The sequence below is a fragment of the Dryobates pubescens genome, chromosome Z (genome assembly GCF_014839835.1).
Source record: "Dryobates pubescens isolate bDryPub1 chromosome Z, bDryPub1.pri, whole genome shotgun sequence".
Lineage (NCBI taxonomy): Eukaryota > Metazoa > Chordata > Aves > Piciformes > Picidae > Dryobates > Dryobates pubescens.
In genome coordinates this window covers 36,656,526-36,662,525 of record NC_071657.1, presented here as the reverse complement: position 1 = coordinate 36,662,525, position 6,000 = coordinate 36,656,526, and positions in this window count along the sequence as shown.

Sequence of the window (6,000 nt, the reverse complement as noted above, 5' to 3'; positions counted from 1 at the left end):
GTCTTACCATTCCCTTATTTCCTAATACTGTAGTTTGATTGTTGGGTTCTTTGGGGGGTTTGGGTTGTTTGGTTGTTTTGTTTTGTTTTGTTTTGTTTTTCCTCAAAATTTTACTGATACCTCAAAAGAAAAGCAATTTTATGTCATTAAAATCTCATAATAATAGATTATTTATCATGAACCTGATATAGCTGTGGTAAGTACTTCATGTTCACTTTCATCACAAAACCTCTGATGTATTTTGCAATCAGCACAAAGAGTCCTTAGTGTAAAATACCTAGACATTGTAAACATGCTTTTTTTTGGGACCAGAGTGGAAAAAAACAAAAAGTAACCAAAACAAACCCAAAAGAAAACACCCCCTCCCACCAAAAAAAAAAAAACAAACCCAACACAAATCCCCCCCAAAAAAACCCACAAAATAAACCAAAAAACCCCACTCAACTGAAAAATCAAATGAACAAACAAACAAAAAATCACACAAACAAAGAAGATGGATTTTATGTAAGCACAGGCTGCTTGAAAAGAGAAAGGGATATTATTTTATAGACCTAACAGTATTATTAGGTAAATATATAAAAGACTCACTTTGAAAGGTCCCATTTTCCAGGTACCACAAAGCTTTTAGACTCTTCTAGCTGGAGAGATTTATTTTTTTTCTTTTGGTGAATTAAGCCAAAGAGAGCAACAGGACATGACTTTCTGATTGCTTTTTAAAAGAAAAATCCATTTTCTCTGAGATTTTAGAAACTGTGTAAAAAAGTGTTTTATTCATTCTGAAGTGAGAAATCTGAAATATCCCCAGGAATGAAGAGACAAAAGGAGAAAAAATGTCCACAGGTAAAACAGAACTTAAAAGTGAAATATATGTCTTTCCCAGTCTATGGTAAGGACTGAACAAAGGACCTCAGAATTAAAAACTTACTGCATTATTTCTTGTAAGTGAGAAGCTGCCAGAGCTAACTGTGATAGAGCACTTAGGTGGGCACAGATCTAATTTAAATTACTATGATAGTCCCCAAATTTTCTGTCGTTTGTTTTATAGGAAATGTCCAGATTCCACCTACTCTGATGTCACAAAAAGGGAAATAATTAAAATAAGGCCTGCTTTTACCTCTGAGGATCAGATGTATTGGTGACACAGCTTTGGAAGGAAACATAGAGCCATGGAATTCATTCAGTTGGAAAAGACCTTTAAAACTATTAAGTCCAAGCATTATGTAACTGCTAACTCCATTGCTAAATCATATCCCTTAAATATTAAATATTACAGGATTATTCTGAACTTCCTGGGTGGATCTGTTTTCAGGATACTTGTTTATCTGCCACACTGGCACAGGTCATTTTTAATAAGATTGATATGTTTGTCCCTCACAAAACTTGATTTATGGAGGGATCATTCCTGGCTCCATAGTTAAGAAGATGGATCAACCCCTTTAGCTCAGAGAATTGTTTTATTTTCATGATCACCCAGTATTTGCTCTCAGGTTTCAAATGCTAAGAAAAAAATCAAGTTTAAATACAGGCAATTTCACCAATGTTATTAATATAAAAATATAATGATTATATTTTGCAAGCTAATAAAATAGGCCAAATTCCTTTAAAATCCAAACGTCAGACTCTTATCAGTGTGAGGCACATGTGAATTACTCTATTTGTTCTCGTAAAATTTCTGAGACCAATGATTTTCTCTTCATGGAATGATGTTACTGTCAGGGATTATTGAGACAACATCTGATGCAAATGAAATTACTTCCAACTAAGGTCATTAGCATAAATCAGGATAATTGCCATAACTGCAATCTGTCCAAAATCTACACATCAAAATTAGGACCACAGAGACATAATGTACCTGTGAACAGAAGCAGCAAAAACGATGTATGAAAATGTATGGCTTTCGGCCTTCATATTTAAGTCAACACTTTCAAATAAACCTGATTTCCTTTATCTTAGATTCCCCACTGTGTCATAGCTGAAAGAAAAGTTTGTGGAGCAAACCAGAGTACATCTGTTATAATGTTAGCATGTAGCAAAAAGCAGGATTCTAAATTGTGGTTTTTTAAATAAATGTAAATCTGATACCTTTTCATTTTTCCTTGCTTCTTTAATTTACTTGGAAGCATTTTTCTTTGGGTTTTGGCTTATTTTGTTGTTTTTTTGTTGTCTTGTTTGTTTGGTTTTTTGTTTGTTTCTTGGGTTTGGTTTGGTTTGTTGGGTTTTATTTTTAATATAGCTGATTCACAGAAACTACTTAGTTGGTAAAAATATTTACAGAGAATTACTGAAGCACTGGAAATAAATTCTTTGTGTGTTTGAAAAACCTTAAATAGAGGGGAGAGAAATAACAGAGGCATGTTTAAACAAGACTATAAATCCTAAGTGTTTGTCCAGGTTTGAGGCCAGACAGATCCTCTATTGCCACAAGAGGAACAAAAGAATGACACACAGATTAATTGGAAAGTGATGGAAAGTTTAAATGGAAAAGCAATAGGTGTTTTACAAAAACTACAAAGCATAGTGGCAAAGATATCCCAAAGTGAACAGAGTCCCTCAGAGCACACCCAAAGGGCCCCAACATTTCCCTTCTCCCCACCCGAGGGAACACCCAAAACCCCCAGGGCTCTTTCTTCCCCCTCACTGCTAGGCTAGTCTCAGGCTGGCCAAGTCTGAGACTGCCCCACCCCACCCCTTCTCCTGCTAGCATTAGAATCCAGAATCATAGAATCAATAAGGTTGGAAAAGACCTCAGAGATCATCAAGTCCAACCTATCACCCAGCACCTCATGACTAACTAAAACAGGCTTCAAGTGCCATGTCCAATCCTTTTTTGAACACCTTCAGGGACAGTGACACCACAACCTCCTTGGGCAGCCCATTCCAATGGCAAACAACTCTTTCTGTGAAGAACGTTCTCCTCACCTCGAACCTAAACTTCCCCTGGTGCATCTTGAGACTGTGTCCTCTTGTTCTGGTCCTGGTTGCTGGAGAGAAGAGACAAACCCCCACCTGGCTACAACCTCCTTTCAGGTAGTTGTAGAGAGCAATAAAGTCTCCCCTGAGGCTCCTCTTCTCCAGGCTAAACAACCCCAGCTCCCTTAGCTGCTCCTCATAGGGCTTGTGCTCAAGACTTCTCACCAGCCTCGTTGCCCTTCTCTGGACATGGTCGAGTTTCTCAATAGCCTTCTTAAATTGAGGGGCCCAGAACTGGACACAGTATTGAAGGTGTGGCCTAACCAGTGTTGAGTACAGGGGCACAATGACTTCCCTGTTCCTGCTGGCCAGGATACCATTGATCTTCTTGGCCACCTGGGCTCACTGCTGGCTCATGTTCAGCTGGCTGTCAACCAACACCCCCAGGTCCCTTTCTGGATGGCTGCTTTCCAGCCACTCCAACCCCAGCCTGTAACAGCACCCACCACTTGGACTTGTTAAATTACATCATGTTGGCCTCTGCCCATTTGTCCCGTCTGTCAAGGTCCCTCTGCAGAGCCCCTCTACGCTCTAACAGATCGACAGCTGCTCCCAACTTGGTGTCATCTGCAAATTTACTGATGGTGGACTCAATCCCTTCATACAGATCATCAATAAAGATATTGAATAAGATTGGTCCCAGTACTAATCCCTGGGGGACACCACTAGTGACTGGCTCCTAGTTGGATGTGGTGCCATCCACCACCACTCTCTGGGCTCAGCCCTCCAGCCAGTTCCTAACCCAGCGCAAAGTGCTGCTTTCCAAGCCATGGGCTGACAGCTTGGCCAGGAGTTTGCTGTGGGGGACAGTGTCAAAGCCCTTGCTGAGGTCCAGGTAGACTACATCCACAGCCTTCCCCATATCCACCAGGAGATCACCTGGTCATAGAAGGAGATCAGGACTAGCCAGGCCTAAGAGACATTGAGATACTCCCCCACTGTTACCCAATAGAGAGCATCTCCCACAGGAGCAGAAAGGGAAGAAAGAGGAAGAGAGTGACTTTGCAGATGGGTTTTTGTGGTGCAGGATTTACGGGTAGAAATACGCTATTGCTGTGTCCGCCTACTGGGTTGGACACTCGAGGTGTAACTTATGTAACAGGAGGGACCCAGCCTAAACTGCCACAGTATTCAACACCACAGAAAATTCCATACAGGAGGCAGAAAAAAATCAGGCTTTTTTAATATCTTACCAGCAATAACCAGAATAGGAAACAAAAGTGCATATATACATATATACGCACACACACACACACACATATATATATGCTACAACAAGCCTATGCCAAAGCTAGAAAAACTTCATCTACATAAGACAGAGTTTTCCAGTGGATAGTTTTAGTGGGCTTGTTCGTGGCAGTGAAACAGTGTAAGTATATGTCAAGCATTTAGCCAACCGATTCTCTGGATAAGTATTGAGTACAATGCTGATGTCATGCCAGCTTTAAAATTAAAGTGATGGCTGAAGCAAAGTGTCATGGACCTTGTAGTTCAGATTGTGACATGAGAGGCTTCCTGTTTTGGGGTGTTCTGGGCTTCTGCCTTCTGGTTTTGGGGTGCTGGTCTTTTCCACTGTGCTGGCTGTGGATTGGGGCATGGATTGGATCATCTTATAGCTGGCTACTGCTACTTCTGCTTTTGCTGCATTTTGGTGGGTTTTTTTCTGTGGAACAGGCACATTGCATTATTTCCATTAAACTCCTTATCTCAACCCAGGACTTTTTGTATTACTTTTGATTCCAATCCTTATGGGGGAATGGGACCTGCTTATGAGAGTGGGGCTATCTTAAACCAGTATATTTTACAAATTTTCCTTACCTGTACTATTCAATTAAAAGTTTTTGTGGAAGCTTAGGGTTTGTGGTTATGGTAGTGTCCACACTCTAATTCAGAAAACACATACACTGAAAAGTATTACAAAAGAGGACTGTTGAATAACAGACTTGTGACTCAGCACTGTCCTCAGGCACATCAAGGAAAGTGGGTCATTAGGGGCAGTCAACACAGTCAACATGGCTTTACCAAGGGGAAGTCATGTCTAACCACCCTCGTGGCTTTTTATGAGGACACAGCCAGGTGAATAGATGATGGTAGAGCAGTGGATGTGGTTTATCCTGATTTCAGCAAGGCACTTGAAACTATCTCCCACAGCATCCTTGCAACTAAGATAAGGCAGTGTGGTCTGGATGATTAGGTTGTGAAGTGGATTGAGAACTAGTTGAAGGGAACAAGTCAGAGAGTTGTGGTCAATAGATAGAATCTAGTTGGAGGCCTGTATCTAGTGGAGTCCCTCAGGGGTCAGTACTGGGACCAGTGCTGTTCACTATATTCATCTATGACCTGGATGAGAGCAGAGTGCACTGTCAGCAAGTTTGCTGATGACACCAAATTGGGTGAAGTGACTGACACGCCTAAGGGTGGTGTTGCCATTCAGAAGGACTTAGACAGGCTGGAGAGTTGGGCAGGGAGAAATTTGATTAAATTCAACGAGGGCAAGGGCAGAGTCTCACACCTGGGAAAGAACAACCCCATGTACCAGTACAGGTTGAGGACTGACCTGCCAGAGAGCAGTAAAGGGGAAAAGGACCTGGGGGTCCTAGTGGATGGAAGGCTGACCATGAGCCAGCAATATGCTCTTGTGGCCAAGACGACCAATGGTATCCTGGGTTGTATTAACAGGGGTGTGGATATTAACATAGCGGATAACATTACACAGCACTTCTCTCTCTGTAGCCATCCAAACATAATAAGATCATTGACAACTGCAATCATGGTGCTGCATTTTGTCAGCAAATAGAAGGTCAGAAAGGATGAGATAAGTAAATGCATTCGCTGATCACAGGAGAAAAAAAATTAAAAAGCTAATTGTTTTTTCCAAGTGTGTGCTTTGTTTTATTTTTTTACTGTGTGAAAGCAGGTACTAATGTTGAGGTAGCAGTAGCTGTATCTTTAAGCATCTTGAAATCTGTTTCAGGCATTTTTGCATTAAATTTCAAATTTGAAAATACAGTATAGCAATGTCTGCATGTG